The sequence below is a fragment of the Felis catus genome, chromosome C1 (assembly GCF_018350175.1).
Source record: "Felis catus isolate Fca126 chromosome C1, F.catus_Fca126_mat1.0, whole genome shotgun sequence".
Lineage (NCBI taxonomy): Eukaryota > Metazoa > Chordata > Mammalia > Carnivora > Felidae > Felis > Felis catus.
The window spans coordinates 144,672,324-144,698,803 of NC_058375.1; the positions used below are offsets into that span (position 1 = coordinate 144,672,324).

Below are 26,480 nucleotides of genomic sequence, written 5' to 3' on the forward strand. Positions count from 1 at the left end.
ATTTGAGATTGTAGCACAGTCACGGATAATGTTTCTGTCAGGCCAATAAGGAATATTCAAGCCAAAGTCATAAGTTGAAGCATTATAGCAATGGATCTACATTAGTGCCCCTGCCATGCCTGACCATTAGATAGGAGAATCTGGAGTAAAGTATGGCCTCAGTACTGACCCAGGGGTGGATCCAGGAAGAAAGCTGTTGAGGGTCCAGTCAACCAGAATCCCTGCAAAGTCTCTTAAAGGATAGGCCAAGAACAGGCATAGCTTCACTTCTGCAAACCAGAGTGTCTCAAACCCCAACCAAGATTCAAGGGGAGGAGACATAGCTTCTGCGTATTTATGGAGAGCAACTGAGAATTTGCAGCCATCTCTAATCCACCACTCTTTGTTCTCAGATCAACTACCTTCACTTAAACTTCTCTTGACTTAACAGGCCCAACTTGTTGTGCCCCTCTAGTCCTCTTCTTTGCATGGTTCTGGATTATGTTGACTAAAAGGAAAATTTACATGAGATTTGGAAAGTGGGAGTGATGTGGCTCCTCCCTGAAGGTCTCTATCATTAGATGTGGTGACAATACAGACACACAGGTGATAAGAGATTTCAGCTTCTCTTCATTCTCCTCCACTCCAGGTCTGGCCTCCACCCAACTGCTGATTTTGTTGACTAACAGCAGCCTCAGGCCCATCACCAGACCACTGGCTAAAGACCCATAGAGGCAGCAGCTTCCTATAGACTTCTCTACCAACTCACCGTTCTCAGTTTGACTTCAATGGTTTCAGTTGCTGGCTTCTCAGATGGACTGGTAGGTGCCTCCTCTGATCCTCTGACTCTACCTTCAGACCTTTCCTTACCCAGTGCTTCCTCCAGGGGCTGATAGTCACAGGTGTTGGTTATCCTACTGGATATAAAAATTTCATATCTGGTACAAAACAATTGGTTTTTTCTTGAAAAAAAATTGTTCTGTTGTCCTTTGGGTTATAGCCTTATGTTTATGGGGAAAATATTTCCTCGAGCAAACAGCTATATTGATGTAAATGGCGTCAGTTCTCAGACCCAACAGTTGAATTATATGGTGCAGGTGATTTCAAATATCAAAGCTTATAGAGAGAATAAGATTTATCTGTGAATACTACTGAAGGAGTATAAATTGATTCCAAGATTGAGAAACTCTGGAACTTAGGGATGTGAAAATACTTTGCTGTAAGGACCTGTATGGCTAATATCAGTTACCTGGAAAAAATGATATTACATGATGGTTACAGAATTGGGGATAGAAATTTGGTATTCAGTCTCAAACAATTGACAGCTGAAATCCCATGAGTGAATGAATGCAGAGAGAAAATGAATAGGGTTGGAAATAGTGGAAGGGCAGAAAAAGCTTGAAAATCAGCTTGGGGGGGGGGGGGTAGTGCCTAGTAACCAGAAAAGAAACACAGACTGATGTTAGAGAAGATAAGGAAGAGTTTACAGATGTGGAAGCTATGCAGGATAGGTAGGTTCACAGGCATAGATTGAGAGTTTCATGTTTGGTTGTAATCTAGAAAAAATTTTATTTCCTAAATGAGAGAACTGAGATCAAGAATAGTTGTGATTTAGGCAAGATCTTACAACTGCTATAGTTTTCTGAAAAGCTGTAGCCTATAAAACAGGTCTTCCTAATTTTTGACTGGCCTCTGGAACCCACTGGGTGGCCTTTGGTCCTCAATGGAAATGAGACATCCACATGTATAAGCACTTAGGAAAGAGTGTTAGCTTTAGCCTGGAGGAATGTAGCCAATGACTATCAGCTTAACCCTTGAGTGAAGTTATGACAAAATAGATCTGATAGCGAAGCCAGGAGGAGAGGAATTGGTGAAGACAGGGAGAGACAGGAGATAAAGACTGTCTATATGCGTCTATTTGCGTGGCTTAGAGAGCGTTGGGGTGGTAATTAAGAGGTATTTGTACTTAGGACATCTGAGCTGAATTGTGACTTACGCTCTTTTAAAATTACAATTTGTACTTCATATTTTTAGAACCTTGCAGTTTTGTTTCTTCCAGGTTTTCTTGCGGCATAGCCTGTCACAAAATTCAACTTTAAAAAGGTCAAACCTATTAAAAAGCAGAAGTGCTTGAGATATTTCCTTTTTCTTCCTTTATACATTCTGCTTTAATTTTGAATGGTTAATTGGAAACCGGCTTCAACTTCAAATGCCCAGTTGTGGTTGAAGAAAACTATCCTTGTAACCATGGCTAGCTGACGTCAGACCTCCTTTAGCAGGTCATGTCCTTACTCATTTGGGTAAATTTGGGAGCGAATTTAACCAAAAGTATCCAGCCTACCAGTGTAAGGGAGAACAGCAGGCTTTTAGCTTTGCTCTGCAAATAGGAAGTTGTCCTTTGACAGTTCCCTCCTGTGAATGTTAGAAAGTCCTTTGATTCATGTAACTGGTTCTTATTGTAATTAGGAAGGTTCATCTTCTCTTGCCATCCCCCAATAACCCTGAAATCCATTTTGCTAGCAAGGACATATGCAACATGTTATTTTTTGTGTAAGTTTATGTCTCTCTCCGGGCAAGACCACAGCTCTGGCTCTCAATCAAGGAAATCCTGGCCTCTTTTCTTTACTAGCTCTGGCCCTTACACAAACTTCCCAGACTTCGATTCCTTCAGTCTTAAATTGATCTAATAATAGAAGCTGTCATGCAAGGTTATGTTGAAACTTAAGTGAGGTAACACCTATGAAGTCTTTAATATATTGTCTTAGGAATATTACATAACTTGATCAAAACCTCAGAGCTAATAAATGGTGAAGTTTGGATTGAAACTCACTTATATCTCTTCCTCCACAGTCAATACAATGATAAGTCCATAAATATAGCTGCTTATCATCACTATTCTTATGTTCAAGAAAACCTGCTAGCTTCTGTGGAATCATTTTTTTTTCTTTTATTTTCTTCCCTACTGCCTTAGTGCAATATGGTTCAAGACCAAGGACTTCATGTAAGTGGCAAATACTGTTCAATAGCAAATGTGTGCCAAATGAGCAAAATGCATTAGGCATTTTAAGGTTTGGATGAGGAAGAGATTACTCAAGGCTGATGTACACGGGCAACCCTCATGAAGAAGGGACTTGAGCTAGACTTTGAGGGATTAGTTAAGTGCAGAGAAACAGAATGAAACAGAAAGGAAATTCCAAGGAGGAATCAAATGAACAAAGACCGAGACGTTGTTGTGGATGGGGGATAACTTGCAGATTTGGCTGCTGGAGTGATTTGTGTCAAGGAGTAAGAGGAAATACAATGAAAGAGAGAGACAGTGATGAATAGCAGAGCACTTTGAACGCCAGACCAGAGGTTAGACTTTTCCACGGATAATGGTAAATTGATAAAGGGCTTAGGACCTTTGCAGAAAAATTTTATCTTCTGATCAAATTTACTCAAAAATGTCATCTGAAATTGTGTCATGTCTCTAGCTAACATTGGACCAAATCTCCTTAGAGAAGAATCTCAAATTTACTCAGTTTAGTAGAATCTCTCTCTCCATATTTTTTTACAGTGAAAGCAAAGAACAAAATGCAGATTTGAAATCCTGCATACAAAATATTAAAACAAACAACAACAACAAAATTTAACAGAATTCCTGATGCAGAAATAATTTTCATTAGAAGAAAAAATAAATATATATAGATTTTAAATGATTAGAAATTTATTATGCCGGATATTTTCTTTAGTACTATTATAAAGATAAGTACATCAAATCTAAAGGCTAGAAACACGCTCTGGTTTATTGGGAAAGTTGCTTTATTGATGTAGAATTTGACATTCCACAGGCTGTGAGGAGAAGTTGTGACTGTGTATCTTTCCTCTCCTAGTTTTCTATAGACTCTGCCTTTGTTAGCATGGTGGGTGATTCATAAAAGTAATCATAGATATTACTTGATCAAACAAAAACCAAACCCTAGTTCTAAAGGTACACACTCACACACTCACTGCTATGTTCTATCCTTCCTTTCTAGTGTTCTGTTTTAACACATAGGACAATCATCTAGGGTTTTGTAAGTCTGGTGTTTATAGAAACAGAATCCAGCTCTTTAGTTAAAGCTTACCAACATTTATCAGTTAGCTATAAAAATACTGTTATAGTTTAGATTTGGTATTTATGAGCTCATTTGAGACAAGCTGATCACATATCTTTTTGTTTCTCTTTAAAACAAGCTAATTTGATTACTTCTTAGTTTCAGAAAAACTGGGCTAAAATGAGAGATTGTTATTTTTATACTTACTTTCTCACAGCCATAAAGATGGCTCCATTAAATGAGTTAACTCTTTGGGGGGCACCTGGGTAGCTCAGTCAATTGAGCTGCTGACTCTTGATTTTGGCTCAGATCATATGTATCCCAGAATTATGGGATCGAGCCCCATGACGAGCCCTGTGTTGAGCCCCATGTCGAGCCCCATGTCATTCCACATTGAGCCCCACATTGGGCTCTGAACTGAGTATGGAGCCTGCTTAAGATTCTCTTTCTCTCTCCCTCTGCCCCTCTCTCCTGCTCGTGTGCTCTTTCTCTATCTAAAAACAAAAGAAAACAAAACAAAACTGGGATCATTATGCTCTTATATGGAAGGAAATATGTTTAGCAGCATAGCAAGAATATGGTATTTTAAATATAATTAAATTCTGAAAAGCAAAAGGCTACTGAATGACTACCAAATGCACATATAAAAGGGAGAGTTTAAATAAAGGTTATTTCTTTTGAGACTTAGATAAAAAAATATTTTACAATCTCAGACTCAGACTCTATTTCAAAATTCCCTATATCCACCCCTTCTTGGATATGCTTTTTAATTTATTTTCATTTTTTAACTCACTGAGTTTTAAATTGATTGAAAAGAATTAGAAGGATATTGTTTGAGTCTCAGATATAAACATTTTTGTTGTTAAAGGAGAAATGACAATACTAAAAACATTATGACAAATAGCAGCTTGTCAATAAATTACAGATATTTAGTTATTTAAATTTCCTTGATTAGACATATTACGTATATCTTATGAAACTTAACTGTTTTTAAATCACTTTCTAAGAGAGCTACGTCACTTTATACTCACAGTAATAAGGAAAGGAGGAGAAATGTTACCTCCATTTTATACCAAGTAAAAATAAAAGCTCCCAAATTTGTACTTCAGTTGCTCTCACCGCTACCAGTAGCCTTTATTATGAAATCAGGGTGCATATTTGGAAATAGACATTGCTTTGTCTGGCATCAATGGTTATCTCTCCCTATTTCACCTGTAGCCACAAGGCTAGATGGAAAGCAAGGTTGTGACTTTGCTTCTCTGAATATAATTGTAACGCCGCTGTCTTGCCCTCCCAAGGCAGAACAGTATGGCCTGAAGCACAAGGTATAAGCCACTTTAGCTGTTTAGTTTTCTCTGTCCTCTATTTTGTTTAAACTTGCTTTCTGCATTCATATCTAATTTCAAATCCCTTTCATTTTCTTCCTTTGTTACTACGTTTCTGTCTATTTTTAAATTACCTGATAAAACTGCGAACACAGAAACATTTGTCAGTTTGAGGTTGTGGGTTTTGTGTGTGTGTGTGTGTGTGTGTGTGTGTGTGTGTGTGTGTGGTTAGTAATACTGCTGCAGTGGTTGTTATAGTAACCAGTTCTCTTCAGCACAGGAAGGAGTATGGGCATTCAACAATGCTTAAGATGTAATAGAAGATGATAAGATTCCTAGATTTCATATTTCATTAGTAGATGATTCCAGGGCTACTGCTATCTTTTAAAGTCCATTTTTAAGTAAAGGGTAAAATAGAGTCAGGTGCTATCTACCCATTTTCCTGAACTAAGCTGAAGAGGTGGTCTCCATTGGGTACTTGAATTTATTTATGTAGTTATTTGTCTAATGCATATCCAGAGATTTCAGACAAGTTCCCAAGTTATCCAGAAAAATGAGCAAATTGAAGAAAGCTACAAAGTGAGTTCTGTATGGCATGGCCATGCACAGCAGGCAATTTGCAAAGAACAACTAGGTCCTCAGAGAGTGCTTCCCTCTTCTGCTTCTTTTATTTATTCTTTATTTTAAAAGCCATTTGTTGGTTTGAAACAGATACTTCTTTACTCTCTTTCCATTCTCAATTGTTTCCCAGAAATTAGTTTCATTAACAAATCAATTTTTGGATTTTTTTTTTTTTTTAATTTTTGGGACAGAAAGAGACAGAGCATGAACGGGGGAGGGGCAGAGAGAGAGGGAGACACAGAATCGGAAACAGGCTCCAGGCTCTGAGCCATCAGCCCAGAGCCTGACGCGGGGCTCGAACTCACGGACCGCGACATCGTGACCTGGCTGAAGTCGGAGGCTTAACCGACTGCGCCACCCAGGCGCCCCCAATTTTTGGATATTTACGAGAATATCCATACAGATACTCATGTCCTACTTAAATGAATCACCATACACATATATGAGATTTAAAAATACTTTTGATCCTAGGGTATGGGAATTACCTTTATTCACTTAATTAATATACTATGGAATTCTTTCTAAGTTAATACACAAAGATATGCTTTATTAAGATACAAGTATACATTTTCTGTTTTGCCATAATTGATATAACCAGTACCTATTAATGAACGCTTACGTGCTTATCAACCTATCGCCGTAACTGGTAATGGAAATGTTTTATATCTTAATGGGAATATGGGTGGTTACATCAATCAAAAGTTATCAAAATGTTTACCTAAGGTCTGTTCTTCATTTTATGTAAATTTTACCTCAATTTAAAAATACACGTCACTATTTATTGCTTTGTTACTTGCTATGTTACTTAATATTATTTTATTGCCATGTTACTTAATATTTTGCACAGCATTTTTTTGCTAAAAATCAAGCAATTTCCCAAGCTTATCAAATATGATCCTGACCAATGTTTTCTAAAGCATACCACAGGACAGATGAATGATGAACAGGACTGATTATTCTTTTGTCACTATTAAAAGCACTGAAGTGAGAAATCTGCAGCTTGAAATAGAAAACAAATATAATCAGTGTTCTCATGGCAACAAATGCTGAAGCCATTGTCTTCTCCTGTGAACCACCACAGGATGAGATTGAGGTTCTGGGGTAATACTAGTGGCAGTAAGTGGTAACTTCCCTGTTTATTAGAAATGCCCTTCTGTAGTTAACCATTCTCTCCTTCTTTCATCCTTTTCTGAATATAATGTAGTCTTTCTGCATCAGTTTTTTTTTCAGAAGTTTCAGATCCTTTTCTTAAAAATTGTGTGTATAACATTGTCCATTTGCTATGGATTTGGGGTTTTGTTGGGGATTTTGAGGAGCAAGGATTCGGAAACAGTAAACAGGGTTCCAATATTTGGCTAAACCAGCTGTTAACTCTGGGATCTTAGGTAAGTGAACAAGTATACTAGAGCTATAACTAGACTGGGTTGTTTTAATGTGTAATTATATAAAATATACACAAAGTGCCTTGGTTTTGGTAAAGGCACAGTAAATGTTGGTTTCCTTTTCTTCTGTTTATATACATTATGTAAGAGGGACCAAATTATTCTACATTATTCATTCATTTATTAAATAATTCACTGGAATACTAATCATTATACTCAATGGGTTCTACTACCAATTCCATGTGTGTGTGTGTGTGTGTGTGTGTGTGTGTGTGTGTGTGTGTATGTGTGTGTGTGGGGGGGTGTGTATGGTGGAGAGTTCCACACACCATCAATAAGCTCTTCTTGGCTACCAACAGGGTTTCCCTAAGAATTCAACTAAATTCTGACTTGATCTATCTGGAGATGAAATCAGATTCCACAGTTTAAGGGTTCAGTCCTTACAAGACTGCCTCCCGTCACACTTGAGATGCCAGTCACAAGCCATATAGATACTCATGTCCTACTTAAATCAATCACCGTACACATATATAAGATTTAAAAATGACTGGCCATAAATGAGAAGTTCCCACCACCTCTTCTTGGGCTTAGTTAATTTGCTAGCGTGGCTCAAAGAACTCAGAGAAACTTCCAAAGAGATTTTACTTACTTACTAGATCACTGGCTTATTATAAAAGGATATAACTCAGGAACAGCCAGGTGGAAGAGATACACAGGGCAATGTTTGAGAACAAGGCACTGAGCTTCCACGCCCTCTCCAGGCTTATCACTCTCCTAGCACTTCCAAATTGTTCATCAATTGGAAATTCTCTGAACCCTGTGTCTTTGGTTTTTTTATGGAAGCCTCATTACATATGAGCAATTGATTAAATCACTGGCCATTGGTAATTTAATAATCTCCATTCCCTCTCCCCTCCCAAGAGGTCAGGGGGTAAGACTGAAAGTCCCAACCCTCTAATCCAATGGTTTGTTCTCTTGGCACACAATCCCCAGCCTTAGGTACCTTCTGAAAGTCACCTTATTAAATAACATATGAGACACCTTTAAGCTTTTGTCACTTAGGAAATTCCAATTGTTTTTGGAGCTGTGAGTCAGAAACCATGGACAAGAACAAATATATGTGAGAAGCATATTTTGGTCATCTGAATGACCAAATACGTATTTTTTCTGATAAATCACAATATTATAGACAGTTAGAAATGCACAAAAATGAATAGTAATAGCACAGAAGAATATAGAAAAATGAGGGGAAATGGGAAGAAATAAAGATGAAGTTCTAAAAGCAGGTGACAATGACTCATAAAGATTTTCACAAACTAATGCACAAACATACACAATTGCTTTTGGACTTCATTGAACATGTTTTAAATATATGAAAGGATGCTTTTGAAATAAATTTTAGGACTCCAATGTAAACTGGAGTAGAAAATTCTACTCTAAAATATAAGCCTTTGGTGGGGTGCCTGTGTGGCTCAGTGAGTTGAGTGTTTTACTCTTGATTTCAGCTCAGGTCATGATCCTGGGGTCATGGGATCAAGCGCCATGGTGGGTTCCTCACTGAGCGTGAAGACTGCTTGGGTTTTTCTCTTCTCTCTCTACCCCTTCACCTCTCTCTCTCTCTCTCTCTCTCTCTCTCTCTCTCTCTCAAATAAATAATAAAAGAACAATTTTAAATATACCTCTTTGGCATATTGATTATTTAGAGCTGGTTATTTTTAAGAAATATCAGACACAGCTTAAACTCTGAAAATGCAGAAGTTACCTCTTTATGTAAGAGATGTTTTCATTTATGAGGGAGATCTTCGTTTGTAAAGTTGTATCCCTCTTTGTACCTGGAAAAGAAGAATGACTCTAAGTCTCTAGAAACTTTTATTCTGCATAACAACCTATTCTTGTTTACTGTGTTTTTCCTGGTGTCCTCCTATAACTGATTCCCCTCACCCGCAGCTTCTCTTGTCCTTAGTTGGAGATGTTAGTAACATCTCCAAAATGTTAGCTTCAAATATTTTTGAGTTACTCAGTTTTCCAGGATATATTTTATGTATACAAGAGGTATAAATATTATTAAACTTTTGTTTGTTTTTCTCCTGTTAATCTATCCTTCATTACATGGTGGTCTCAGCTAAGAATCTAGAAGGGTGGAGGGAAAATGATTCCCTTCCCCAACCCCAAATAGAGTTGACTGATCTTGTGTACTTACTTCTAGTCATTTCCCAAATCCCAATGAAATGACAGGGGGAAAAAATGTGATCATGAGAATAAATTCACAACAGTACTAGGCAGCTAGAGAAGTTCCATCAACAAGACAAAATAGATAGGAATTCAAAAAGTTATAAAGCAAATATTATCAGTGTGAGACAGAAACCCAAAGGAACTGAGGATTCTGCCAGCTCAATGTAGAAAATCCCAAAAGCTGAATTTTTCTGGTAGAAACATAATAATTCCATCATCAGGACTGGTGGAGGCTAAGCAAAAGAAAAGGCTATGATGAAGAATTTTGCAGATTAAATCTATGCATATAATTCTCCAAATAAGATGGATCTTGTGACAAGGAGATTCATAGAGTTGGTACTGGAGCCAGAGAGGTGGAACAGTACCACAGTTACTGTTAGGCCACCAGACGGTAAGCCATCCTCCTTAGAGTAAATGGTAAGTTAGTCACAATACCAGTGGAAAGGAACCCTCTTGGCAGGCCTAGCTCTCCCCTGCACAGCCCCTGACTCCACCTTCGCTCTGACATACAACCAACTTCTCATGGTGAGATTTTCTCTAATTTGAATCTCAGACAATGTCATCTTTTCAGGGAAGATTTCCATGACCACCCTACCTAGATTAGGCCTTCCTTTGTATTCTCTATCTAAGCCCTTATTTGTTTTTATTAGAACTTTTGTTAATGACTTGAAATTATTTTATTTGCTTACTTCTGTTTATCTGTCTCCCTTATTTCAAATGTAAGCTTTATCCCTGTGACCTTGTTTCTTATTCATGGTGCTATTCCCTGCTTTTTCCACAGCCTGGCACACAAAAAAAGTTGCTCAATAAAAGTTTGTTGAAAGAATGAGTGAGTAAAACACACATGGAATATTTAAAGATAAACCATGTTTTTAGCAACAAGGAATATATTATTTCTTTAGAAATTATATGGGCTATGTTGTGTAAATGCAATCCAATACTCTAGAAATTAGTCACAAAAAGCAAAAAAAAAGAAACAAACAAAATCCATTTCTATATAAACCCCTTATACATAACTGTTGAGATTAAAAAGAAAAATGCAGGGGTGCCTGGGTGGCTCAGTTGGTTAAGCATCTGACTATGGCTCAGGTCATGGTCTTGCAGTCCATTGAGATCGAGCCCCACATCGGGTTCTGTGCTGACAGCTCAGAGCCTAGAGCCTGCTTCAGATTCTGTGTCTCCCTCTCTCTCTGCCCCTCACCCGCTTGTATTCTGTCTCTCAATCTCTCTCTCAAAAATAAGCAAACATTAAAACAAATTTTTTTAATGCCACTAAAATTATAAATCTTAGAAATTTATAGATTCTATAGATAGAAAGAAGGGACTATATAGGTAAACTGATGGAATCAGTTGGAATAAGCCTTAAGTATATATTTATAAAATTATGAAAGTTTGGAGAAAGTAGAAACAAATGAAATAAGTTGCTTTTTAAAATACAGGAGACTTAATAAAAGCCACAACAGAAATAGCTTAAAATAAATTTAAAACTATGAACTTAATAAAACTAAAAGTTGGTTTTAGGCAGAGGAAAAATAAAATAGCAAACTTGTGGTAAGTCTGATCAATACCAGATATATTAGTCTCTTTGGGCTGCCATAACAGAATATCACAGACTGGGTGGGTTAAACAACAGAAATTTATTCTCCCAGTTTTTGAGGTTAGAAGTACAAATCAAGGTGTTAGTAGGTTTTTTTCCCGAAGCCTTTCTCCTTAGCTTGAAGATGGTGGTCTCCTCACTGTGTCCACACACGGCCCTTCCTCCCTGTGATGGCTTTCCTGCTTTCTCTCCTGGTATGTCATAATTTTCTCTTCTTATAAGGATACCAGTCCAATTGGATTAGGGCCCAATCTGAAGCCCTTATTTTTACTTACTTACTTCTTCAATGGCTCCATCTCCAGATACAGCTGCATTCTAAAGTATAAGGGTTAGGGACTCAGCATATGAATTTTGAGGAAGAGCACAATTTGGTCCCTAATACTTGGGAACAGATATTAAGAAACCATATTAAACGTGAGAAAAGGGTTAGAACCACATATGTGGAAAATAAACATTTTAATAAAAATTTCATTAAAACTTTTACCAGTAAATTTAAAACTTCATTAATGGATTCAATAAATCTCATAAAATCAAAATATCCAAAATTGGTTCATGAAACAGTAGAAGATTTGAATCTTGTACTAATTTAAAAAATGGTATCCAAATCTAACTCTCCATCCTAGTTTCTAACCTTAAAGTCACTAGACCCAGGCAACTTCAAGTAACATAGTTTTAACGTATATACATTTTTCCCCAGAAAACAGAAAAATATAGTTTTCTAATACTCTGTAAGAGTAATATCCCTGATTATACAACAGTATAAGAATAATAGAAATACAAAACAAAATAATCACATCCAAAACTAATTAAAAATAATTACAAATAGCCTATAGACCTTTGTTTATGCAATCCAGCAGAGTATAAACAGACTAATACAATATGTCCCAGTCATCCTAAAAGTGTGTAAGAATAGCACTAGACAACATATAAGCCTAAATATTTTAATAAATTAAAATACTAAAAACATTAAGGAAAGATAAATAATATATTTGATATGACTTATTAGATATTCCTAACTTAAAAAAAACAGTAAACCAGAAAAACAAAGAACATGTCCAAACTTGATAGACCAGAAATATACAAGAAACATTACACTTAGGGTTGTAATATTAGAAATATTTCCTCTAAAATCAATCAACAATTTAAAAAAATGTCTTATATTCCGATCTTACAGTCTAATAAAGAAAAATACATGTAGATTAGATTTCTATTTGGCCAGCATTCTCTTAGGAGGTATTACATTCTTATTAGAGTCTTGACATTAATATCCCTAAGTATTCAGATCTTTGTGTTACATTATCCCAACACATGTCTCCCTATGCACACGCACACGTGCATGCGCACGCGTGCGCGCGCACACACACACACACACATACACATTGTACAATTTAAATATTATTTAAAAACATCTGGTAATCCATGAATCTAGAATACAGGGTACCATAAGCAACTATCTATGCATTTTAGAAATTGTCTACTACTGAATAATGTATGGACTGCAATTGAAAACTCTATTTTCAATTAAGACTCTTCTAACAGAAGACCCTCATGGAACTATTGACAGTTTGTATTACAGGTTCCCTGTGTCAGCACAGCACTGTTAGCAGACCTAACAGTGATAAGCTATTTTAGGATCAGTTGCATGCTTATTATGGGGAAGACACAGTCTCGTGGCATAATTTGCTGTTCTTAATAAGTAAGATTTATTCCAGTGTAAAATATGAGCTGTGAAAGATACTTAGGGTCCATTAATAGCAATCTAACCCTACAGATACTCTTATCAGAACACTGCTTCTAATGACCACACCAGTACAGCACATGTTTCTTATATATAATACCAATAGATATCAATCATCCCTCCAAAAAAAAAAAAAAAACCTTAAAATATAATTATTCAGTATCTGTCTAGGAATAGTGCTAAATAGGTTTCTGAGTCCAATTTCTCATTCACCCTGCCCTGTGTTATGGGCTAGAAACCTGAAATTACGTTTCTTAGACTCTCTTGCCAGCTGTTTGGTGGTTAAGCTCTACCGAAGTGAGGCATTTGTACTCGAGTAGAATTCTAAGAAGAAGCCATGTCATTGTTGCTCTGTCTTCTGAGGTCTTAGATAAGCTGCTTGTTTATCTAACTTGGTGACATTTCCACTACATTCTGCTGACACAGTAGTGGCCTTGGAGATGGGCTCTGGGTAATTCTACTCTCTGTTTCATTTCCTGACGCTTTAAACACTTTTGTAACCAGTTCTTTCTTCTATTAACTACTCTTTGTTTGAAATGCTAGAGTAGTTTCTGTTTCTCTGGATGGATCCAATGAGATACAGAAGGATTTGAAGACTTTAGAGGGTTATAGAAGACAAATATAAAATCTGAATAAACTAGGAAGTCTAGTGTTGTAGTTAAGAGTTTGGGCATGTAAGTGCTAAAGAAATACAAGAAGCTATTATTTATTCTCTTTATTTGATGGACAATAGTACCATTTTAGAATTACTCTCAACCTGTATTAACTATAGAGGTTTGTTAGTTTTAGGAATGCTGATAATTGTAATGCCTAACTCTCTGTGTATGGGATCTCATGTTTCTTTCATTATCTAACTAATTGGCTTATGATGGTTCTGGAAATCTACCACATTTTTCTTGTCTATAGCCTTTTTGGCTGTATTAGGAAACTAGGTTTTCCTTTGGCATAAAAAATTTTTGCAAATTAGGATTTAAAAAACCGCATCCTAAAATTATCTCTTGAAATGAAAATACTCTTGGAAACTATTTACCAAGAATATATGACTCAGGATAAATATTCATTTCAGTGATGGTATTTTTGTAATTGATACCAACATTCATCAAAACATACTTCTTGGAGAGCTTCACCTTCTTCACTTTCAAGTAGTCCATTATTCTGAGCAGTTTTATATTTTCCAGTTTTGTAGACTACACTGGAAGCCAACAAATGCCATAATTACTGTGGAAGGAGTTTGGGAGTGAGTGTGGAGTGAGCGGGGGTAGGGTGGGGTGGAGAGATGTTTATGTGAGAGGTTAAATAGATGAATTACAACATGGAGTTTTATGTGAAGTGGATGCCACAAAGGTAATGAAATTGGTAGGTGTATGCAAGTGGAACGTTTATTTATTTGAAATTGTGTATCATTTTTTTTCTAAAATATGTGCTCTGTATATACAGATCTGTTTCAGATCCACAGTGTTTGTAAAATAAGTACAGAAATATAATAGCATACACATTACCCAAGGAACCATACACTTCCACCTAAAGTGTTAGAATTGTCCTGCTGAGCAAATGATTCCTGGCAGATGAAATGTTAGATGAGCTATTTTAAAAAATGCTCAGATGTATCACAATGCTCTTCAAGAAATACATACTTTAAAACCTAAAGTTGTGTGTGTGTGTGTGTATATATATATATATATATATATATATATATATATATACACACACACATATATATGTGTGTGTGTGTGTATACATATATATATATTATTTTTTTAAGTGTGTACTGTTCCTCTAAATAGAAAGTCTAATACAGAAAATAGAAACAAGTTAATTTCAGTTCTTAAAATTTCATGTAACAAGTCTGCTGGAAACTTTTGTAGAATTTGGTGAAGAGAGCTTGGCACGGGGGTTGAGAATTTATATTCTAAAGTTGTGTTGCACTGCTTCATATGGACAAAAACAATTGTGGTGGCTCCCTATTCTTATTCAGGCAATGAGAGAAAAAAATAACTCTTCCATTTGATGGATGGAAAAGTGAAAAATAAACTATTTTATTAATGCATTTTTAGAAGTTTATTTATTTTGAGTGAGAGAGAGAGCAAGAGAGAGAGCGTGTGAGTGAGAGAGGAGTAGAGAGGGAGGAGAGGGCTCTGTCAATGCAGAGCCCGACATAGGGCTTGAACTCATGAACCTTGAGATCATGACCTGAACCGAAATCAAGAGTTGGATGCTTAACCAACTGAGCCATCCAGGGGCCCTATATTTTATTAATGCTTTCTGTCTCAATTTTTAAATTAATAAAAATACATGAAAATAACTTCATAAAACTATCTTAAGGTTGAAATATGAGAAATCTAAGTGTATAGTCCCTAAACCGCTCATAATTGGGGGTGCTATCTTATTCCATTCAGAATCATTGTTATGGATTATATGAGGTACAGACAGTAAGAAGCACCTGTTAATAGGGTAACTCTATTCTCATGATGAGCATGTAAATCTGCAGAACTCTTTACTTTCTTCTGGCTTGAAATGTTTCTGGCCTTGTTCAACAGCAAGAAGCCTCTGAAGAATGGTTTCCTTCTCACCAGGAGAATGGCCTCTTCCTTGGCTGTTCCACCATGGATGAAACCAAACAATATACAGAACACTAGCAAAAACAGAGTCTGGAAAAATAATGTTAGCTTTCCTCTCTCTGAATTGCCAATATATGAAGGATTATGGGAATGAAGGTGAACAATCATATACAGCACATGTGCAAAACAAAAATAATGTAAAAATTGTTTTTATTCATAAGGGGGTTGATTTTATTTTAAGTAATCTCTACACCCAATGTGGGTCTTGAACCCACAACCCTAAGATCAAAAGTCTCATGCTCTACCTACTGAACCAGCCAGGCGCCCCCATAAAAAGTTCAAATATACACTCTGAATCCTCTTCTGTTTTCCATAGTTGATTTGTTTATTTGTTTAGCCAGTAGGATTCATGGAGTGCTGTTAGGGGGAAACATTTGTGGAAGGTAAAGAAAGGAAGCAAAATGAGGCAGAGAGAGATACAGTCTTAACAAAGTATCAGCTGACTTTACTAGGATAAACTTTCAGAGCTACCCCAAGTTGGGTCAAAAGGGCCGGTCCTTTACCCCATGTCGTTTAGGCATTTCTTGTGGTCTGCCTTGAGAAGAAAGAATGGCCTTGGGTGAGGCATCTATTATTATATAAGGCAATCCCCCAAAGGGACTAATAGGTGAGGAATATGTGTTGGCAATATTCCCAGCATTTGGGATAATAAGGCTTTTAATTCTAAAGGGTGTCTAGGTGATATAGGCAGCATCCTTTACAGACTAATCTTTTCAGACTCTGATCCATTTCTTCATATAAGGCCTGAGAAAACTCTTACAGGATTACAGTGGACCTGTCTTCTTGATGTCTTGACCATCATTTCTGAGAGTTCTGTGTCTTTGGTCACCATGACTTTCTCAGACCATTTACTGTCAAATTGACCAAGGGAGAAAAGAGTGGCACCCAAGTTAATCACTTAGGTGCCAACCATATTCTTAAATGCTCTCCCTGTTTAATAGCAACATGACTTTTTCCTCATGATCAACGTTAATAACTCATTTCAAAATGGTGACTCTTCTTGCCTCCTAGTCCCTTGCCACAGGAGCCTACGTGCTCAGGTAGCAATTGGAGTTTATAGTTCAATGGAGCACTTGCCAATCCCCGACAAAAGCATTTCCTAGAAGAAGGAAATTATTTTGTTAGAAATTAAAAATATTATTTTGAAAGTATTTTCTAACCCAGAATATTTTAAGAGTGAAAAGGAAAATGGTAGACAAATGTGCTATATGGTGATATGACTCAGTGAAAATAATTATGCAACTGTTGCTAGAGAAGAAAATCTTGTTTGATATAATGGCATGTAGAGTTTTATTTTAATGGAGTTGTTTATTTTAATGGAGTTGTTATTTTGTTATGACTGATGATTTATGAGTGGTACATTAACATGAAATAAAGTTATCTTCTTTTTGTGTGTATATGTTAGAACATCTATGCAAAACAAACCTTTTGGTAGATAGATTAGCTTTGAGGACTTCACAATTTTTACCATAATTCAAAAATAATAATTTTAGACAAAGGCTGATGTTATTGTATCTACTCTGTAAAAGAGCAAAATAAAAGAAATAATGAATCCATTATAAATACACTGAGACATTCCTGCTTTGAGCATGTGCTCTGAATAACACGTAAAAATAGTATTTTCCATTGAGTAGATTTTTTTTTAATTGCTGATCTAATATCAAGAATGCTAGTGCCTTGGAATATCCCAGAATGCAAATGAGTCAAAATTCCTCTTTTGGGCAATGGAGGAAAAGGGAAGAAAACTCTAAGATTACAATATTTAAAATTATGTATGATTTGCTGACATATATGTATTTATGAGACTACATAATATGCATTTATATATGTAAGAAGAAATTGCCTTTTCTAAGAGTGTGTATGCACCTGAAGCTATACTCACTGTAAACTGGATATTTAAAGAAACTGATGAATGATTTACATGTTCTGTGTATACTCAAGGGTTAATTGCCCTGAAATAAAATCCCTTGTGCTTTTAAGGTAAAGGTCTAGAATTTCTGACTATTGAGTTGTCTTTATAATCCTCATTATATATATATGTGTGTGTGTGTGTGTGTGTGTGTGTATGTATATATAATATATATTATTATAATTACATATAATATATAATCTATATTATATATTAATAATATAATCCTCATTATATAATTAATATATATAATTCCCATTATATATATTATATTCTTCCAGTGGATTTATTATTTATTTCCATTCTTCCATTTTTATTTAACTGCAACATCAAGTTAACTATCTCCGGTTCTTCCATTTTCTTGTACAAATAAGGAAGCTTCCCCACAAAGTCAGTTTAGAGTCATGCTTGCAAAATATTGGCTAGTTGCCAGTAGCTGGGTGCTAAGAAGAGTGATGCCCTCTTCCAATATTTTTTCATAAATGCTTTGCCTGTAACTATAGAATATTGAGGTATTTGTGTAATTGGATGTTCAATATTTTGCATTCTTAACTTTGGGGAATTCTTAACTTTTGGGAATGAGCATTCTTATTAAGCAAGAATAGCACAACTTGGAATTTTCTCAGCATGTGGAATTTTAAAAACCTTGTATTATTACCTTTATCGATGAATGAACTAAGTGGTTTTAACTAAAAAGAAGTAATCCAATAGTAATTACCACTTACTTTAGATTCCTAATTTTAATGTAGAAAAGTGATATCATCTTTATTGTTGTCAAAGGGTTGAATCATAGTTTATTTTTTTCTCTTATCATTATGATTTTCTATTTTTTTAAAATAGATTGGACCTCTAACTCTGGTGTATTTACAAGAAGATTTTCACTCAGGAGTCTCACTAGAAAATTCTAAGCTCAAATAATTTTTTTTCTTGTTTAGTATTCAATCATTGAGCCTTAATTAGAAAGTACTTCTAACAAAGAGTATATAAAAACCAGTATCAAAAAACTTGTATCATTCCTTTTAGGTCAATGCATGAAATACTTTGATAGGAAAAAGCCACAGCAGAGAAAACAAGCTGGTATTTCTTCAAAGGCATAGGTCACAAGTACTTATAGGTGGAAAGATACTGAAAATTATGATTAATTCCTGTTACATAATGATTTATGATCAAGAGAGAATCTATCCTAAAATATTTGTATTCTGCTAGTGTTATTAAATCAAAGATAACAGACTGTCTGCATCATTGGTGATCTAATCACAGGAAATAACGTTAATCAAATATTTAACATTGGCTAATTCTTCCATAATTTCTACAGTATACTTTCTTTTTCACAGTAGCACACAGTATTTCAAAAACAGTAGACATAAAAGGAAACTTAGTTCTTCCATGGTATCAGAAGAACCATAAGCTCAACCATCATTTTTTTTAGGTATCAGCTCAACCATCAATAACTCAGAAAAGATTTCCTAGTCTCAGTGATCAGTTTATCTAAATTTTATATTATTATAGTTTTATTTATATCCAGTTATTAATAATTATCACAGTTGTAATTTTACATTTTGTGAAAATATGTGATGGTTGGCTCTCCTATTAAGCTGTGAGCTAAAAGACAGGTATTTTGTTCTTTGATTTTAGTTTCCTTTTCTGGTGAGGATCAAGATGGTGGTTTCATCATTCTCCAACCAGTAGAGTGCATGGCAGGTAGAAAGCAGAATAAATGTATTTATGACTTCATTGACTGAATAATAAATAAGGAAAGAATTGAAAATCCTTACTGATTTTAATGATCTAGGTAGCTGACAGGTTGAAAAATGGAGAGAACCCGGTCAACAAGGTCCTATGTTTATTTTAGCATTTCCCATCAAAACATCAGAAAAAATAGCAGTGAAACATAAAGTGCATAGGCAAGGTTGAAGAGGATTAGTTGTGGTAACCAAAACCAATAACCCAACAACATGTTAAAGAGCTGTGTACACCAAAAATGAGAGAAAACACAGCAATACGCTTGGTGGATGCTTCACTGAAATCTGAGAAAAAGATGGGCGTGGGTGGAATAATGATGAAAAGCAATATACAAGTGGCAAGGTCCAAAGCCAAGAGGAAAGTATGAAAATTGGGGCAGTAATAGCCTGTGCAAGGAAATAAAAAGATTTCAATCATTGTATGAAATCTGCACTCTAAGCATTGAAATTTTAAATCCTCGTTAGCTATTTTATTGTGTAATTAGGGTTGAGAACCACAGACTAAGAAAATTTATCTTCATATACTTAACAATGTAAACATTATGTAAAATTCCTGCTACAAATAAAAAAAATAGATTTTGCATACTAGCAAATCAGAGAAGAGAAAATATGGGTATCCCGGTTAACTGGTAACCATAGAAGTGGAAATTAAAGCACTGTTGAATATTAGTCCATATTCAGATAGTCTTAAGCAGTAAAAAAAAAAAAAAAAAAAAAAAAGAACTGTAGTTATTACAGAGGATGTAGAAAATAGAAACATCTATAGATTGCTGATTTTAATGTAATAGCAAAATTACTTAGGAACATTCGGAGTTAGGACTAAAGGCTTGATTAGTTTTTTATACACTTTTGGCAAGAATATTTCATCAATGATGCTGGGTATTTCATACTGCATCATATCAGGAAGCATGGGGCGTTAGGTAGTACCACTCGTGGTGTTAGGTTTGATTATTAGGTTATGGTAGTCACAGTCAGATATTTCTCTGGAAAGCCTTTTCCCTTGCATTCAGAAAGTAATCTGTCAGGTAATGTGCAAATATCTGCTTCATCAACCTTTTACCTCATGGTTTTATTATCTATTAATGATACTTATATGAACTAATTACTTCATGGAGGGTTGAAAAATTGTGATTTTCTAATTCTGCCATTTTTTCTTGTTTTATTAGCTAGTATTATTACCTAATGATGAGACTTTAATTATCCACTGGGATGAATTTCAGTGTCTTATGAAAATGCAGGGCAAATGATTAGTTTTTTATCTTTAATTCCAATTTTGGAGTAAGGAGTTCCTGTAATAGTCAACCTGGTTAATGATGTATTTTTTTTCCTTTTGGTTTTTTGATTTTCATTACAGGTTTATATGTATTCAGTGTGTAACCATCAATTTCAGATGTTATTTATTTAGATGTTTATATTTTACCTAATTTGGTGATAAGTCTGTTTCCAGGGTCTATTTGATACAGCATCAGTAATTTTTAAAATTTTTCTTGCTTTCTGACATGAGAAGATGTCCCACAATTCACCTGTATTTTCCCTGACCTTTACTTGGAATAGCAATTGTTCCACAAAGCCCTTATTTCTTTTAGCTGGGTATGTTATTGGAAACAAAGATTTGGGAACAAAGGGTACTTACTATTGAGCTGTTACTGAGATAATTCTACTTACTTTCAGCAAACAGAGCTAGGAATTTTTTTAATAGGCATGATGTATTTATATTGATATTTTTTATTTAGTGTGCTTGATATAATATCTGCATCTCTTTTCTCTTGCATTGAGAATCTTAGTACCTAATAATGTTAATATATAAACATAATTACTTATTTGCTTTATCTTATAGTATGATTAGAATGGTGTGAATATTACATTGGTAATTTATAACTAACATTATACCTATTGAGTTAGATTTAAGATTTCTTTGCTGATCTCCCTTCCTCTCTTTTTTCCTTTCTTCCTTCCTTCCTAATCCCCTTCTTTCCTTCCTTCCTTCTTTCCTACTTTCTTTCCTTCCTTCCCTCCTTCCTTCACATATATACTACCAAGAATGTACAAAATACAGTCTTTAAAATCTCTTGATATAATATCCCTCCCTCTGTGGTTAATGTTAAACTGATAAATAGCTAGAATCATTTATATCTATCTATTTGAAGTTTTAGTGTTTGCTTTTTAGGTAATTTTATATTATTGAATAGATAAAGCATATATATAACTCAGGGTAAAAATTATGTAGAATTTTTTATTCAGAGAAGTGTCTTTTCCTTTTTTATTTCTAGCACATTTTCGCTGCCTCATGTAGTTGTCTACTTTAGCTTTAGGTTTATATTTCCAATGCTTCTTTATGCAAAAGTAAGCAGATATGCATGTGTTTTGTGTACTCAATTTATACAATTTCTTCTTTCTTATAGAAAATGCAACTACTATGTGAACTGTTCAGCTTTTTGCCTTTTTTAACTAAAAATGTACTTTATAGATTACTCCCTATTGGTGTACAGATTTTCTGTCCTTTTTTAGTTGCATTTAGTTCCATTGTGTAGGTAATTAAGTAAATTAATTAAGTAAATAGTTATTTTCAATAAGTGCCCTATTGATATACATTTAATTCATTCTTTTTGCTATAACAAATAATGTTACAATGAATGATCACATGCACCCATTGTTTTGTTGTTTTGTTGTTGTTGTTGTTTTTAATTTACATCCAGGTTAGTTAGCTTATAGTGCAGCAATGATCTCAGGAGCAGATTCCTTAATGCCCTTTACCCATTTAGTCCATCTCTGCATCCATTGTTTTATACTTGTACAGAAATAAAAGGGCAAATTCATCTATAATTTTGTTAGTCTCAGGACATATGTGTGTTTTAAATATTAATTTTAAAATAATTTATATATTCAAATAATATCGAATACTATAATTTATAAATAAATTCAAATTAGAGTTTAATGAATAGAAACAGTGTGTGAAGACTACTCTTGAGAAGCTTCATGGTTTATAGAAAAGTAAGGTGACAGAAGGATATAATTATTTTAAAAATATAAATATAACTTTTAAAAGAGTACTTTTATATTCTATGAATATGCACTAAATGTACCAAGTGTTTAACTTACACAGTGAAAAACCTTATGTCTTACATACCAAAAGTATTTTGCTAATCAATTATCTATGTTAGATTGTAATGCATTAAAACTATGCCTCTAAAAATAAATTTCATAGTTTTTTTTCCCACATACATTGGTCAGATAAAATAGAGTATAACCAGAAAGTCCATTAAAATCTGTCTAGAAATGTTGCTTATTTCAGGATCTTCTTTTAATAAGCAATTCCAGGAGAAGGTTACACTCTAGAAGTTTACCCTTTACTGCCTTTTAAAGGCACATTATAGTTTGTGTTTGTTATTTCTGAAACCTTGAAATCTACTAGAAGTTGTTTCCTAGAAAACAACAGATAAATGAACTCATTTATTGTTGGTGTTACTTTTGTTATGTTAACATACAGTAGGTAAATTTACAGCATTTATGATCTGACTTTCTATCTCAGTTGCCACGCTCAAAATGATTTTTACACTTTAACCTGTCTTCCTATTCACCCTCAAAAGGTGATTTTCCATTATTTAGTGAATATTTATGAGAAATGGCCTGTTTTAAATGACCTTTAGACAATTGATGCCTTATTAATCTCTTCTAGGGACTGTCTTCATTAAAATTTAAGCAAGGGTCTTTAAAAAATTCTATGAAAGTAACATTGATTAGTCAAAACAAGAAAAAAGAAAATTAGCTGTACTCTGTAAAGTGTTAGCGTCTGAGAAAATTGTTTAATAACTCTACATCAAAATTTCAACTTACATAATCAAAACATGGCAGTATTCTATGCACCATTCATTTACATTTTTATCTCTCAAGAACATTATGGTAATTAAATAAAATTGGTATGATTATACTCTACTTTTTTTGTTGAGGTATCATTGACATATTATATTAGTTTCAGGTGCACAACATAATGATTTGGTATTTGAATACACTGGGAAATGATCACCACCATAAGTCTAGTTACATCCATCACTACATAAATTTACATAATATGGGATACGATATTGTTGAGTATAGTCACCATGTTGTACATTATATTCCCGTGAGTTATTTATTTTATGACTGGAAGTGTGTGCCTCTTGACCTCTTTCTCCCATTTTGCTCACTCCCATTCACTTGTTCCATGTGGCAGCCACCAATCTGCTCTCTGCATGTATGAGTTTTGTATCTTAGATTCCACATATAAGTGAAACCACATGGTATTTGTCTAGCTGTGTCTGATTTATTTCACTTAGCATAATACCCTCAACTTTTATTCATGCTGTCACAAATGGCAAGGTTTCATTCTTTTTAATGGCTGAATAGTATCAAGAGAGAGAGAAAGAGAGACAGAGAGATACACCACATCTTTATCCATTCATCCATCAATGGACACTTTGGTTGTTTCCATATCTTGGCTATTGTGAATAATACTGCAGAGTACACAAGGGTGCATATATCTTTCCAAATTAGTGTTTTTGTTTTCTTCAGATAAATACCCAGAAATGGAATTGCTAGATCATATGGTAATTATAGTGACTGCACCAATTTACATTCCCAACAGTAATGTAGGAGTGTTCCCTTTACTCTATAACTTTGCCAACACTTTTTCTTTCTTATCCTTTTGATACTAGCCATTCTGACAGGTGTGAGATGATAACTCATTTTGGTTTCAATTTATATTTCCCTGATGATTAGTGATGTTGAACATCTTTTCATGTGCCCATTGACTCTCTGTATGTTTCCTTTGGAAGAATGTCTACTCAGGCCCTCTGTCCATTCTTAATCAAGTTGTTTTTCTGTTTTGTTTTGTTTGAGGATATATGAGTTCTTTTTATATTTTGGCTAATAATAATTTATTGGATATATAATTTGAAAATCCTCTCTCATTCAGAAGGCTGCCTTTTTATTTTAGTGGTGATTTCCTTTACTGCACAGAAGCTTTTTAGTTTGATGTAGTCCCATTTGTTTATTTTTGTTTTTGTTGTCATTGCCTTTAGACTCAGATTTAAAAAACTATTTCCAAGAGTGATGTCAAAGATCTTACTGCCTTTTCTTTCTTCTAGGAGTTTTATGATTTCCAGTTTTATATTCAAGTCTTTAACCCACTTTGGGTTAATGTTCGTGTATAGTGTAAGACACTGGTCTAGTTTCATTCTTTTACATGTGGCTGTCCAGTTTTCCCAACATTATTTGTTGAAGAGACTTTCCTTTTCCCATTGTATATTCTTGCTTCCTTTATTGTAAATTAATTGGCCATATAAGCATGGGTTCATTTCTGGGAGCTGTATTTTGTTCCATTGATCTATATATTTGTTTTTATGTCAATACCATACTGCTTTGATTGCTTTAGCTTTGTAATGTAGTTTGAAATCAGACAATGTGATGCCTCTAGGTTTGTTCTTTCTCAATATCGGTTTGCCTGTTTGGGGTCTTTTGTGGTTCCATACATATTTCAGAATTGTTTGTTCTAGTTCTGTGAAAAATCTTATTGCAATTTTGGTAGGGATTGTATGGAATCTATAGGTTTATTTTTGGGTAATGTGAACAGTTTAATAATATTAATTCTTTCTCACCCTTTCCTAACATTAAATATCTTAGCCAGGTGAATTCATTTGGACTTTAGCAAGACATGATGCTATTTGCTATGAAACCAAGGTATAAACAAACAGTGGGTAATAAAACTTCATCATGCTCAATGTTAAAAATATAGAAACACAATTGTGGTAAACAGACAATTTAGGGAGATTTTAACCCTCACCTCTATGCTTTATGGGGCAATGAATTTCTCTGCCCAGTGGTATTACCCAAAACATAGTCTATGGTCATATTTTGTCTGTAGTTTGTCATTTGAGTAGAATTTGTTGCTAAAGAAAAAGATATATTGTCAAGCCAGGAACTCTATTGGTTTTGTCAACAGTCATGGTAATAGGTACTGGAATCCCCACTTGACTACACCAGCCACTAACAGGAGTGTACTCTGTCACAGAGGCAATTTAAACTCCCTAGCTAACTATTCTGAGAAACCATGAACTTGATTGTTTATTTTGACAAGTCTGGTTTGTTATTCTTCATTTGTTTATGCTTCACTTATTTTATTTTTAATCTCAGTCTTTACGGAGATTATTGTAATTTTGTGTAATTTATTTCTTTTTTTAAATTTTTTTTAACGTTTATTTATTTTTGAGACAGAGAGAGACAGAGCATGAATGGGGGAGGGGCAGAGAGAGAGGGAGACACAGAATCTGAAGCAGGCTCCAGGCTCTGAGCCATCAGCCCAGAGCCCGACGTGGGGCTCGAACTCACGGACCGCGAGATTGTGACCTGAGCTGAAGTCGGACGCTTAACCGACTGAGCCACCCAGGCGCCCCTTGTGTAATTTATTTATTAGCTGATTTAAGGAATGTTTGAATAACTAACATGTTAAGGAAAATAATTTACTGATAGTTTTCTAAAAAGATAACCATGAGATAATATTTTGTATGTTTTAATCTTACATTTAAAGCAAAATAAAAGCACATACTACTGCTGTATGAATGAATTGCCTCCCATCTCACTCCTAGGCTGAGCGAAAAATTCCATAAAAAGAAACTTCTTAGGGTGATTGTATTGGATCTGGAAACTACTACCAATATTTTCAGTTTGGCATAAAACTAAAGTCAGCAGGACAATTAAAAATAAGTTAAAGACTTCTGGTTTCAGTTCTGGCATGTAATGAGGTTCAAAGTCCTCAATTGTTTCTTTACAACAAGAAAAAGCTGAGCACAGCAAAGAAAATCAATAACTTGTCTTTGATCCATCAGAGAACTGTAGTTGCAGGGAAAGTGTCACCCTGAAATCTGGAGAGACAGGAGAATTCAGAGTTACAAGTAAGTTTTGTTTACCTGGAGTAGAAGTCTCTGGAGCCATGTATTAGCCAGGTCTTTTATTACCTGTATCCTGATGTTTTAACATCTGGGACCTTTGCTGACCCTGGAGGAACTGCCTTTTCCAAGGTTAGCCAACATCTAGAGATAGTAAACAACTTGTCAGCAATTGTGCTTTTCAAGTACAAACAAACCAATCCAGAGCTCACACCCCAGTCACCTCCTTTATTAGGCTACATCTCTCAAAGAAATGGAGTCAAAAATTGATAATTCTCCAAAAAAGAAAGTGACAGGCCCAGATTGTTTCACTGGTGAATTCTACCATACATTTAAGGAGC

General features: G+C 34.8%; 1 long non-coding RNA gene and 1 other non-coding gene across 2 annotated transcripts in view; one reads left to right on the top strand and one right to left on the bottom strand.

The window, feature by feature from the left end:
* LOC123379154 overlaps nucleotides 1-26,480 on the top strand; it is a 100,299-nt gene that overhangs the window by 21,665 nt on the left and 52,154 nt on the right. The window contains exon 2 of the long non-coding RNA XR_006583210.1: nucleotides 629-800. This is a non-coding gene — a long non-coding RNA (uncharacterized LOC123379154). The remainder of the gene's footprint in view (nucleotides 1-628; nucleotides 801-26,480) is intronic.
* Nucleotides 15,759-15,831, bottom strand: TRNAK-UUU. The gene has a single exon. It is a non-coding gene; the product is annotated as a tRNA-Lys (tRNA).